Below are 14,922 nucleotides of genomic sequence, written 5' to 3'. Positions count from 1 at the left end.
CACAAAAATGGGAGGAGGGGTTGACACATCAGAAGGCTGTGCTGCCATTCAGTGAGACCTGGACAGGCTGGAGAGTTGGGCAGGGAGAAACTTGATGAAATTCAACAAGGGCAAGTGTAAAGTCTTGAATCTGAGGAAGAACAACCCCATGTACCAGCACAGGTTGGGGGCTGACCTGCTGGAAAGCAGTGTAGGAGAAAGGGACCTGGGGGTCCTGGTGGACAGGAGGCTGACCATGAGCCAGCAATGTGCCTTTGTGGCTAAGAAGGCCAATGGCATCCTGGGGTGCATTAGAAAGGGTGTGGTTAGTAGGTCAAGGGAGGTTCTCCTCCCCCTCTATTCTGCCTTGGTGGGGCCACATCTGGAATATTGTGTCCAGTTCTGAGCTCCTCAGTTCAAGAAGGACAGGGAACTGCTTGAAAGAGTCCAGCATAGAGCCACAAGGATGATTGGAGTTGGACTAGATGATCTTTCGAGGCCCCTTCCAACCCCTAAGATTCTATGATTCTATGATTAAGGGAGTGGAACATCTCCCTTATGAGGAAAGGCTGAGGGAGCTGGGGGGCGACCTCATCGATGTTTACAAGTATGTTAAGGGCGAGTGTCTGGAGGACGGAGCCAGGCTTTTTTCAGTGATGTCTAGTGATAGGACAAAGGGCAATGTGTGCAAACTGGAATGTATGAGGTTCCATGTGAATATCAGGAAGAACTTCTTTACTGTGAGAGTGACAGAGCACTGGAACAGGCTGCCCAGAGAGGCTGTGGAGTCTCCTTTGCTGGAGAAATTCAAAACCCGCCTGGACATGTTCCTGTGTGAGGTGTTCTAGGTGATCCTGCTCTGGCAGGGGGGGTTGGACTTGATGATCTTTCAAGATCCCTTCCAACCCCTAAGATTCTGCGATTCTGTGAAAGCAAAAAACAAGCTGAACCATTAACGTCAAATAATAGTGGTCTCAGAATAATACTAGTAAATACTAGTAAAATATTCAGCAGCTTATATTTTTTTTATATAAAAATATGTTGACACAAGTATTTCATATCCAACACATGGTCATTCTGTATCAGCCATCACCTGGACATATGAAGCATATACAAAACAAGAAAATGAACTATTGCTGAGATACAGTCAGATGTCACTATCTTGTTGCATACAGGTGTAAAATTGAAACTACTACTCTAAATATATACATTTTCCATGCTGAAAAACACCAATATAATCATCTTAGATAAGGGGGAAAAAAATAAATTATAGGAAAGTTAAAATAGTTAAAAACCATTGAAAACCACTAGGAGACAACCTTAGAAGTCACATCTGTTATGAATAAAATCATGTGGACTAGCAAAAGTCTCTTCTAGAGACACAAGAAAAACCTGTCAATAAATACACTCACACAGAGAAGAGGACAGTATTATAACAGTGAATATGAATTAAAAGCTGGAAAGACAAGAACTTTTATACAGGAAGCAACAAACATAAAAAGTAACTGTCTGACTAGTGCTCAAAGGTTTTTAAGCACAGCAAGAACAAATAGATCTCAGTAACAGTGCATATGGACTACTAGTGAAAAGTAGCTGCATCCTCTAAAGATAAGAAAATATTTCTGCATCATCTTCAGTTACTGTTGGAATGTATCAGTTTAACATTTAAAAAATAAAGTCCTCAAGAACACAAAACAAAAAAGCCAAAAACACCTGCAATCATACAAAAAGAGCTGGCTGAGACACAACCTGAACTACTACGCTACCTGAAGTAGATTTTCAATAGCTTCTAGAGCCCTAAAAAAGCTCAGCAGTACCAGAAAATAACGCAGTGATGGAACAATACTTTACACAAAGGTAATGATCTGACTGGTTTAACATCAGCAATCAGTAGACCTGGCACCAATCCCAACAAAAAAATGAAATGGCTAATTTATGGCACAGTTAGGCATTAAAAGGCATGCAGTGTAATCAAGGACAATGAACATGTGCTTATGAGAACTAAATCTTGCTTTCAAACAAGCTTTTGCTGGTAGGAGGGTAAACTTGTTAATGTAATAGATTTCTGTAAAGTATTAGATTTGAGCTTCATTAATGAATTATAATTATGCAAGATCAGCATGGCATGCCTTACACAAATTCATACAAAGCAATAGACCTGAAATTATTATTTTAAATGTGGAGCCACTGTTGAATAGCAGCATTTCTGGAGATGTGTTCTGAGACCAAAGCTATTTCTGAGATACTGAAAGACAGCTCAGGGGAGGAGAAAATCATCACAGATAAAAGCCATTAAATTTATAGGTTATGCACCCCCAAAAAAGAGAGAGTGGACAGCAAGCCCAAGCCACTTAGTTCATCCTGGACAGTTTTTAAACTTACACACACGCACACTGCCCAAGCACCAAATTATGCATCTTCTAACAATACAGATATCTGGGCCAGGCAACAGGCATAGACACGCACGCAATCTGTATTTCCAAGTTAGTCATTTGGAGCCATTTGCCTCAGTTCAAGAGAAGTATTTCCATGAATCTTGCTGTGAAAGAAGCCACTTTACCTAAGGAACTCTGAAATCTGGAGGAAGGAGCCAAGTCCTATGTGCTAGTGTGGTACGCACTATGGAACAGGTCAGATGTGGCATCTCTTTGGCAAAAAGAAAATGGCAAAATAAGAGTGCTTTTAAAGTAGCTTAAGGAATTACTAAAGACCTGAAAGAACAGGCTGCCCAGGGAGGTTGTGGGTACCCCCTCCCTGAAAGTGTTCAAGGGCACGTTGGACAGGGCTTTAAGCAACATTGTCTTGTGAAAGGTGTCCCTGCTCCTGCACAGGGGCTGGAACTAGATGATCTTTAAGATCTCTTCCAACTCAAACCATTCTGAGATTCTAAAACTTGCTTTATAATGAACAATCAAGGGACCTCAGACTGTTTGACTGTCAGAGAGAATACTAAAGTTTTTTCCGACTGTATAGCAACATATGCACAGAAGATAAATTTGAAAGAAGGCAGCATTTGAATTTAGCAGAAAAAGAAATCATGATATCCACAGCATCCTCAAGCTATACCTGGCTGTGTTCAGACTAGAATGAGGGATGTACTCAGAGAACAATGAAGACAGCTGAACAGTTTGTTTACTTAGCACAGAAACAAAAAAGGCAGGATACTACACTGCTCCTACTGCTATTCCTTTTCCTACTGACAGTTTATGCGGTGTGGAAAAAAAAAAGTCAGAGTGTGCCTTTGACAATATGCAATTCAGGCACATCAGCACAAGTGTTATGCTGGTAGTGCTTGGGCTGGGAGAACATAAAATAAAGTTTGCTGGGTTCTTTTGTTTTAATGCAAAATACCAGTCAACTGAAGTTTTATAATTTTCTAACACTTCTCAAAATCTAAGCAGCAGCTACAGGCCAAAATTAATCTAACAGCATCCTTTTACATTTGTACTATCCTGGTATCACTCCTGTAAAACAATGAAGTGAAACTATTTCATACCTACTGTTCTCTGTGCAGCCCAGCATTAACAAAAATACTGTGATCTCCCTGGAGCATTAAGATATTTTCTGACTACCTTGTCCCAGCCACTGCAATCTTAGCAAGATACTAGCTGCACAACAAATAATCACAACCCTTAGCTTTACCACTAACATTACAGATATAACAAAAGCACTTCCAGAATGTATATACTAACGTAGTGTTATTATTCCATGTTCAGATTTTGCTGACTTCTTACTATAAGAATTTATAATCAATAATAATTTAGGCAGTATAATATACATTCATTTTCTGAGTGTCTCTCAAGACACTAATTGAATAAATTTGTTAAAACTACTATGACTGTAAACTAATAGTTAATTTTATGTTAATCTTCAGTAAAATCGTAATAAATAATTTCTTGCCTTGTGTAAATCTCAACATATTATTAAATACATTATTTAAACTGTAAAAATAAGACCTTTAACAAAAGTTTAAGCATTTGCTTTAATTCTGATTTACATTGCACTCCATAATGAGTGTAATGATGAGTCCAGCAGATTTGGGCTTTAATGAGGGCCCTGAGTACTGATGAACATCTGGCCATCTTAAATCAGGATGTCTGCTGAGAGTGGGCAATTTGAAAAACCATAGGTTTTCTATTGCCAAAATTTCAGAAGCAATGCCAAAAATCTAAGAAATTAGAGGGAAAAAATGCTTTTGCTAGGATTTACCCCTCTGGCTATCTCAGGTGCCTGGAGACAGTGACCAAATTAATTTAGTCAACAAGAGAGTGACACAGCACACGAGTGAAATTTCACTCTTTTCATGGCTGCAGTCAGTTTTGATGAGGGATATGAAAAGCCATAAGCATTTTATCTCTATCAAGGAAGAGAAGTGAAACCTTCTCATAGCTGTACTAGACAGACCACTGAAAGTCACTAGAAAACAGCAGCTGTCCACAGGTGAAAGGTGTTTATCACTATGTTGGTATCTCTTCAGAAATTAAACACACTGTAGTTATAAGTATTCCGTGTTATAACTAGCATTACAAAGTTAAGCAACGCATTGGAACAATTTAGTAAAGAAAAACTTTTCCATTAAGTCTACTGACTATAGTACTTCTCTCAACAGCTGGGACAATGACTGGAACCCGAAATCCAGAGGGATGTAGCAATAGCAGATTTGCTATATTTATTTTTAATTTTACAATTTTCATTACTAGTTACTATAAGATACAACACAAACCAACCAAGAACATCCCAAACTATGATTAACTGTCACAGTAAGCTGAAGGAAAACACAATCAAGTTACCCTGTGCCTGAAAGATTATTACCTCTCTCTCTCCTGGCCATTTTCTCTCCTAAGTCATTACACATCCCATTAGTTTTCCTAACATGCATCTTCTATCCTGCTTTTATGCTGTCATCTCTTACAATAAATTCAACATTCTTTTCCTTAAATCAATATACCATCAGCTGCAAATCTGCAGTGATTCAGCCTTGCTCTCTATTTACTCTAATAGCCATTCTCACCAGGGCTCTTGTTAAACACAATGTTTAGGGTCCAAATAGCACACACATGATGTCAGAAGGAAACAGTGGCTCCTATCTGAAACCTCCTTGACCAAACACAGCCAGCCTCACATGTGCTGGTTGCTTGTTCTAATAGCACTGTGCGTGTGCCAGGTTGTCTGAGAAAGACTGGGCTAAGGGGAAGAGAACTTCACGATCACTGGATGAAGCCCCAGTGTGGACTTTGACCATGCTAGACCCAAATCTCAGATCCCACTGGATTATCAGAGGCAGCCCACTGGAGAGTGGACTCACCTTGTAGGCAGACTTCTGGGTCAATCTCACTCTAGCATGTGCTACACTTAAGTCCTAAAACCAAGGCTGAGTTACTCTGTTTCTTTATAGAAAAGGCATGCTCTCTCCTTGATAAATGTGTTATATTTGACTTCCTATGATATAGTTACAAGCAAGGAGCCCACCAACACTGTAAAGGAATTTCCATCCCAGTCATTTTACAAGTAAAATCATCTTTCCTGAATAATCAGTAGATCAAACCACAAAATATCCCTTTGGAAACTGAAAACATTGAACCAGCTAACTCACAGGATTAATAGAAAGAGTTGGTGCTTGCACAAACAAATGAGAAGCCAAGGGAGTCTAGAAAGGAGATTTCACAGTCCTCATGCATTTGGAGATAGAAATCTGTCACTAGGCTCAGAGAAGTGCTGCTTGCATTTTCTTCAGTAAGGATTAAAAGAGCATAAACTATAGCTGTTTGAAGTAATTGGTGCAAAATAGCTGTCAGGACTTATTGATTAGACTTCATCCTACCAAATGTTAATTACTAGATGTGCCTGACCCCTGTATGACAGCAGAAAGGAAATGGAGGTGCACCAAGGATGGCTTTTAGCCTGAGGTGCCCCATGTGTAACTAGAGCAGAAAAGCAATGGTGTGAATATTAGTTTAGTTCTCAATAAAATGTTTTATTCTCCATTTGCAGCTTTGGGTTTAATATCTCACACTATGAGACAATACTTATTTTTTTTCCTGCGTATTTCCTCTCTTAGCAAAGGTACAGAACTCATAAAGTACTTAAAGCAATTACACTTTTGAATGAGGTATGTTGAGCTATGTTTAAAGCATTGCTTTAAAACCATTAAAACAATTAAGACTGTGAACAAGAGGTCCTTGTACTATTTCACAGGAAGAATGACAAAGTGCTTCTGCTGCGCTGTTAGTGTTTTGCATCCTCCAGTTGTAGAGCTCATGTCCCCAGTCACAGACAGTTCTACTGTGCTTGATTTCTTAAAGTTACTGCCTCATGGTCAGGAATCAGAGTGACCGTGTTACTTGTGTGGCATTTCTTGGAAGGTGACCAAACTGCTGCTTTAAGGGAATATGTAGTTTAAATGTATCTTCTGGAGAACTAGTATTTCCTCTAAAGTGACTGAGACACAGACGAAAAAAAGTTAAATTTATGGGACACAGCTGCTACAGCTTGGAATAACTACCCATTTTCACCTCAAGCATTCACATGGGGAAAACTGGTTGTTGCAAGTACAGTGTCTTTAGTGTAATTTAGTCACCAATTGGCATGTGATATGATCCTCTATTTAATGTGATCAACTGAAACTGAAATCATCCAATGCTTAAAAATACAACTTCCACACCAATATTTTTTTTTTTTTCTGCTTTAGTCAGGATAAATTATTGCTGGACAAATTGATTCTTAGCTACAGATAGTTGCTATTTAATTAACGGTGATGAGCATAAAGAAATGAAGAAAGACATAACCCAAAAAAGATAGAGGATGACCAAGGAAAACTTGTGCAATAGTTAAGGGCAGCTACAACCATTAGAGCACATGGGACTCATAATTTATCTCCTTTTACTAGTATACCACAAGATTGTCATTTATTTCCAAGGAGCTCTTGTTAAGCAATGTTTCACCCATTTCACAGGCAAACACAGACTTATTAAGACTTCGTGTGTGATTACATGTGACACATCTGCACCATATCTGGGCATGGAACCATTTCCTTGAGAGTCTCTGTTCAGAAGACTTGACACAGCACAAGTCTGTCTCCTCACAGGTCAGACAAGCTACAGCCATATAAATAATACAAGAAAACACACATTTCAATAAGAAGAGGGGGGAAAAAACCAACAACACCAAAACAAAAAGCAACTAATAACATTAAACAACAAAATAAGTTTGACATTATACAGTCTGATGTAGGGAACACTTCACCTTTTTTATCTTTCAATTTTATTCCTACAGGGATTTTGCTTTTCAGTCTCTGAGTTAAAATATTTGTCCCACACAGATCTGGCAGAGTTCCACCTTGATTTGTTGCCAAACAATATGGAAAATTGATTTGGCTAATGCAGAGAGCCCTTGGTAGATGACCAGAGACACATATACAGCAGACAATAGATAATGCCCTTCAGAGCCGAAGAAAACAGCTGAAACACTCTGAAGTATATAAATTTCCAGGGCTCAAACATTTGTAGTATCACTTAGGATCCCAACTACGCCATTTAGAAAAGCCAGATAAATAATGAGGCCCTGAATGATCCATCATCACTGCACAGTATCTTGATAAAGATGCCATAAGTAAGAATGCAAGCATGGCAGATACTGCTACACATCAAGCATGGGGAATACTGATATCTAGCCTTCCCAAGAATCAAGGGCTTTTGGCTCTGCCCTGTTCCACCAGCACCACAGGATGTTTATGTTTGAGGTTGTTCTTTTCTCCACCTACATAAAGCCACTTGTATTCCCCTTCCATCTTGCCTCATTTTATTTTTTCAAGTCACTGGCTGTACTGCAAGTTGTCCAATAACATTATTTTCATTAATCTATCCCATGCTAGTCTGTTCTGAGGGCAGCTTGTGTCAGCAGCACATTTCTGTACCTCAGATAATTTTCTCCCTTTTAAAATCAGGGCACAGATCACCCCTCTGTTTTGAAAGATGCAATGAGATACGACATATGTTCCCCCCACCTCTAATCAGGATCTTTCCAAAAAAGCTCACCACAGCATTTCTACACCATTTTCCACTCTCTTGCAATGCCTTTCAACATGTATTTCAACAAGCAAACATGCAGGAGGAGGACACTAAAAAGCACCTGAAGTGGAGGCAGTTAATGAGACTTGTACTCAAGGGTTCTCAATTAGGTGTAAGCCATCTTACTGGAGGATGATGTGGATTATTAGAGTAAAGCGAAGTACTTCACAGAAACATCTTACTTCCAGAGAATACCATTCCAGTTAGTGGGAAAAAAAAAAAAAAAAAAAAAAGAGTGAAAACAAAGAAAACAACAAAAAGCAAACAAAAACCCCCCTCAAGAAAGTAGACCAAATTAGTTACTACTGCACAAGAGGTATACCCAGTACAACCTGCCATGGACTATTTAATAGTCAGGATTTGTGGTTCAAATATAACATGGTTTTAATTGTTTATGATGCAGAGTACTTTACGCTGACTACAACTCTGCTACAAATAACTACTTGACAGGCAAAGAAAGAGACAGCCACAAAGCAAAGCCACTCACTTAAACCACTGTATATTTTCACTGTGAGCCATGGAAAGAGGATTGTCCCATTTCAGCACAACACAGAGGGACAGAAATTTTTTACTAACTTGTAGCCCCAGCCCACCAGGATACATCGTTGCACATTTTCAGAAGAAAAAGGATGGAGTGGTCAGAACCAGGAGAGCGGCAGTGCCCAAGATTGGCGCCAGCTGAAATAGCCCTCACTTGAGTAAAATGATGGGGGAAGAGATTTTGTACCTCTCCCATCATGGTTGCGTGTTCATCACTGTATGTCTACATGGGATTTATCTCAACCTAACCTTGAAATATTTTTAAGTAATTATTTAGTGTCTGTTTCCCCACACAGACACTGAGATGGAGGAATACCACAGCTAAATACAGTATTTCATGTGGTTCATGAGAAGGGAATAGATACTTTAGTTTTGAGGAGACTTATTTTTATGTTTTGCATGCTCTCATATAGGCAGCATTTGCCATATTCTTCGGTACTGTGACTATTATAAAGCCATATACGTTATAAGAAATGAAGAAAAATTCAGGTAGCACCTTGGTACTAAAAAATCATTTAGATGTGCACTTAGTGAAGCAACTCTCCCATCTGGCTCTACCCATAACTCTCTTCTACAAGATAACTTTCTAAAATTTTTTTTGCACATTCAATTAATGAAACAATACAAAAGTATGCTTTATGAAGCCTTGTGTGTATTTGTACTTATATTAGCAAAGGCAGCACATGGTTTGAAAGTTAGCAATTTTCTATAATCTCAAAAGGGCTTTTCATCAGCACACAGAAATACGTGCTTCCTGTAAATAATAAATCACAGTGTTCTTACTCTTGCTTGATTCAAAGGAAGTTATTTTAGACAGAAAGTTATGTCAGAGCTTAAGCAACACCCTTACCCTTGAACTGGTTAAAAATACACTGTTAAACAGAGGCTGGAAGCAGCAGGGGAGAAGGCAAAGAGCACCAGCTAACTCAGGTGAGAGATGCAGATGAATTCTGCAGCATACTAGTGAAGCAGAAAAAAATGCTCATCTTTTTCTGGGAGTCCCAATGGGTACTCAGTGACTCACGTGCAGCTCTGTGACTGACTTATTACACTGCTGCCTTTTGCTGATCAATATATAGTCAGTCTCACATGAGGAACAGAACGCTTATCTCCATTCATCCTAAATTAATTTTGCCCCCAAAACATTTTAGTGTGTTTTTCTTAAAGAGTTACATGACTGCACTACAAGCTCAACATGAGACACACTAGCTATATGCTAAGCAAACACCTATAGTACTTTTTTTTAAAGTTGTTTTTTTTTTGTTTGTTTTTTTTATTCAACAGGAAGATCAGAGTCAAAGGGTAGATACAAGCCATACAAATAGATTAGAGTAATGTCAGGAGTCTGCATCCAGTTCTTCTGTGTCCATGCTCCAATCACCAGTCTAAACTGTTTCTCACATGGACAGTTGTACCAAAGAAGAAAAAGGTGGGCAAAACTAACTAGGTAGGAGATGTGGACAGTGAGCCTGTCACTTGCTGAATTACAAACTATAAAACTTGCTATTTTTGCTGCATTACGTTCAAGTGTTCCAATAACTTAGCAGCAGCTCAAACAGGATTGCCAGCTCCAGACAAAATATGGCAGATTGAACAAGTAAATAGGAGGCGAGTGTACTCAGATAGACCAGACAGTAGATACAATTTACCAATAACTTCATTAGTAGGAAATATATTATTATTGTTACTACTACTACCACCATGAAAATAACCAAACCAACACCCCAAAACATCACCACCATGCTATCTTGGTGGAGTTTTGCTAACCCTTGGTTCACACAAACCCACCCATAATGCTGGTAGAGATCTACTGCTACACATAAAACTAAAAATGAATACTGACAGCAAAAAAATCAAGACGATTGTAATGATTTGAGGTATCAATTCATCAGTATCAAACGAACAAGTTTAAAAAAATGCAAAAATGCACTTGCAATGGTTTACCATTGTACATGCTGCCCTTTTTTCGGAGAAGCATAAATTATATAATTTAAAGATTAATTTACCCACTTAATTCCAGACAACTAAAACAGGGTAGGATGAGTCTAGCAGGATTTGTTCACTATTCATAAGCAGCTTTTAATAAGGATTTAGAGTTTAGCATGCAAAAGTGCCACTTTTCACAGTAAACTGCAGATTTAATAGTATTACACTTTGTTAATTCTGCAGACAGAGCTTTAATAGGACTTCCCAGCTCAAAATTTTAAATTAACTCTTCACTCACCAGCTAAGCAGTAATAATAAAGGGAGGGGGGGGAATAAACAACAACAACAAAAATTCTAACAAGTAGAGGACCTTCCTGTTCAGCCTGAGGTAGATAAGAAGTGCTTTGTGTCTGGGCAAACTATCTTCCAGTTATAACTGTTAATACTTAGACTTCACATATCCCCCCCCTTATTTTTCCCCTCAAAATACCATTCTTCTACTGCCTTAATTTAGCTTTATTTAGAATCCTTCAGCCTTCAACCATCAGTTCCCCACCACCACCACACCTGCCCAAAAATCCTGACTAAATTGAATGGAGGGGACCTAAAATTCATTGCTCCGGGGAATGGGATAGGCAAGAAGTGTGAGTGAATTAATAATTTCTCTCATTAAAATGAATTTCTGAAATCTCAGAGCATTCAGCTGAGTGCTGTTCGATCCAAATGAAGTCTCATAAGCTTAATGGACATCAAATCTGAATACTGGATATCAGTGAAGAAGCAAAGGATAGCAGTTTCTCTGAAATACCAGTCTTACCAACAAATTTATGAGGACACAGAAGACTCAGTCTTGATGGACAAGGATAAAGTTTGTGAATGTTGAAACAAGCTGGATGCGCACAAGTTCAAGTGATTTGATGGGATGCATCCATGAGTGCTGGGGGAGCTGGCCAACATCATTCTGATTTTACATTGAATTATCTGTGAAAGGTCATATGGTATGGGGAAGGGTCACAAGGACTGGAGGAAAGCAACTGTCACTCCTAAGAGCAAGAAGGGAACTACAGGCCTGTCAGCTTCACATTAGTCCTGGGAAGGTGATGGAGCAAATCCTCATGGAATCCATTTCCAAATACATGAAATGGATGATAAGTAGTCAGCAAAGACTTGCAAAGTGAAAAATCATGCTTAACCAGCCTGGCACCTACAACAAGGTGAGCATCTTGGTAGATAAGAAGGCAGGGGCATGGAATGTACAGATATTGCTTATATCAAACTTAGTAAGGCTTTGATGCTACCTCCCATAACATCCTCATAGACAAATGGATGAATCACAGGGTAGCTCCTAGGGACAGGAGAAGAGCCAATGGGTGGAAACTGAAATACAAGAAATCATGTTTAAACAAAAAAAAAAGTTTTTTTTACTCAGGGGGTTACCAAACACTGGAACAAGATATGGAAAGACGTTGGAAAGAAGATGTGAGATATTCAAAATGAGACTGGACACAGCTCTGAGCAACTTCCTGTAGTTAACCCACCTCTGAGCCAGTGTGGGTAGGGGGAGTGCACTACAGACCAGATGATTTTCAGAAGTGCCTTCCCACTTCAGTGATTCTGTCATTCACCTTTGGAAGAATCACAAAATGGGCAGACAGGGGATAGTCTGCAGGCATCTAGTTGCTGAATATCAAAAGATATCATCCTATTCCTGCTCATAATTATAAAAGCATGTGACCAGAAGTGAGCAGATTTGCAATCTCTTCCAGCAAGCAGATCTCAAATTTGTAAAAGCATCCAAACATTTTGCTGACAAGACGAAGCCCCTTCAACTCAGCAGTCAATACTGTGAAGTGTTCACAGCTGCTTCCAACCATGCTGAACAAACCAATTTTCCCATCAGTCTCCAGTAACTGTAAACAGTACCCTAAAAGAGCTTTAAACTCAGCAGAGCTACATGATCTAGCAATAACTTCTTGTTGTGCTTCTAGCCTGCTTCATTGTTTATTCATTCAACTCAGAATTTGTTTAACTTAGGTTAAAATTAGAACTTTTCCAGATATGCCTTCCTTTTAGCTCTATGAACTATCAGCACATTTGCAAGGTTGCTTTGAAGGTGATGCTTTTTCAAATTATAATTAAACAGATGCAATCAGCCCACACAAATCAGCTTCTGCTTTGGACCTCAGTTGTTTAACAGGCAACCCAAACATCATGATGCAGACTGATCCAAAGAGCTACAGAAAGAGTTGCCAGCATGCTAGTCTGGTATTATTCCATTATTTCTGTACTGTTGCAAGCAAGATTTAAAATTGTCTATGTTGACTTCTTTTTAACTCTTGTGTTAAAATATTTTCTTGCAAAATAACTAATAAAACAGAGATGAATGGATTGGCACTCAGACATATAGCAAGACCTCACATTAAAGTTTTAAGAATTTGAGGGAATTCATACTGGTTCAACTACTGCCTGTGCAAAATGGGAAGACTTAATTTGTAAATACAAAGTTTTTAGACTGAATATATTACTACTATTTTTGTCTAATTGAGAAGTAAAGCCATATTTCCTACCAATTTCCAGAAAATCCAGGTTTCTTTTTTTTCCTACCAGGCCAGGATCATAACTTTAATATTTACTTACGTCTCTCATTTCACCTCCATTTTCAAAGACTTTTTGCAATTTGAGAGTGACTGAATAGTGGGACTGAAGAAAGCTTCTGAAGACTGCTGCTGGGGAGAAAAAAGCAAACAAAAACCCAAGGAGCCCTTTTCTTAATGGCAGTTTAGAATGGTAAGGGCCATGCATGGAGAAGCATGCTGGGCTGGCAGCTTCAAGAGAGGCTTTTCTTTCAGTTGCCATGACGCTTGTTTCCCACTACCAAGGAACCCCCTGAGGGAACTAATATAGAAATGTCCAGCACACATTCTTTTTAATTCAAAAATTACAGAATTGGCTTTAAGCTTTGGAAAAGAGTAGACCCAATATGTTGAAAACAAATTACTGCAAATTGATCATCTTATAGGGCTTGACTGTAAAGTCAAAAACAAAGAGAGCTTCAGGTGAAAGCAGGAAACATAAGGTACCAGTCTCCTTTTATTTTGTTGCCTACATTCCTTGAACAGGGGAAGCCAAGACACCTAACTCCAAGTTGTCTATTCTTGTAGAAATTTAAGTTTCATTTCAGCTCCTCATACCATGGACTGACACCCTTTCCAGGAGAAATCTGTCCTTCAGAGTTGGTTTTGGCTACAAATTGGGGTACGTGTCTCCCACCCCCAACAGCACATATTACCTCATCAGCTCTGCAGAGCTGTTCAGCTCTGACCCCACTGCATTTCACTGAAAGAAATGTTCAGCTGTATGTGGTAGAAGTCTCAGGAACAGTAGGTGCTCCCACCACTGCAGGGTGCAGATAGTTTCAGGTTCTCCAGTGTGAGATAAAGTATAGAAATACATAAGGGTATGAGTATTAGAGCCAAGCTACTGGCTCAGGGAAAGAATTAATAATAATAATAATAATAATAATAATAATAATAATAATAATAATAACAATAATAATAAGCACTCAGAGAAGAGAGGAAATTAAAAGTGAGAGACTGAAGCACTGGTAAAACTGCCATCACAACTGGAGGCAGAATCATTAATCTTTTCCAAGCTCATTAAGAGCAGTTATACTCCTAAATGTTATCTGTAGATATAATACTTTGAGGCTGTCTAACTGCAGGACACTTTTCTTGGCAACTATTACAGTGCTGACTGGATTTGGCAAACTGCAGTCAATGGGTAGTCACTTTAGAAAAGTCAGTCCTCTGATGCATGGGAAAGTTCCCATCTCAGAATCACAGAATTTTCAGAGTTGGAAGGGACCTCTAGAGATCATCTAGTCCAACTCCCCTGCTAAAGCAGGATTGCCTGAAGCACATTACTCAGAACTGCATCCAGGCAGGTCTTGAATGTCTTCAGAAAAAGGGGCTCCACAACCTCCCTGGGCAGCCTGTTCCAGTGCTTTGTCATTCTCAGCATAAAGAAGTTTTCCTTATACTTAAACGGAACTTCCTGTGTTCCAGCTTGTGCCTGTTGCCCCTCGTACTGTCACTGGGAACTACTGAAAAGAGTCTTTTTCCATCCTCTTTGAACTTCAGAATTGTTGCTCTTTCTCTGGTGCCACATCCCCTATCATTTACTGGTGTGCTGTGGAATACTGTTTAATAAACAATTTTCTTGGCAGAGCACATCTTCTAAGTGATCGATCATAAGAGTCTAGGAAATAGACTTCTAAGTACTATATCAGCTTCCTACCTCTCATCTGAGCTGCAACCCATAATCATTAAAAAAGCACCCTTACCATTAAAATTACTTATTTGAATCTAAACAGAGATTGCTTTTTAATTAAAGACACTTTGTTCCTCTTGAA

The sequence above is a fragment of the Apus apus genome, chromosome 3 (assembly GCF_020740795.1).
Source record: "Apus apus isolate bApuApu2 chromosome 3, bApuApu2.pri.cur, whole genome shotgun sequence".
NCBI classification, from domain to species: domain Eukaryota; kingdom Metazoa; phylum Chordata; class Aves; order Apodiformes; family Apodidae; genus Apus; species Apus apus.
This window is presented reverse-complemented; position numbering follows the sequence as displayed.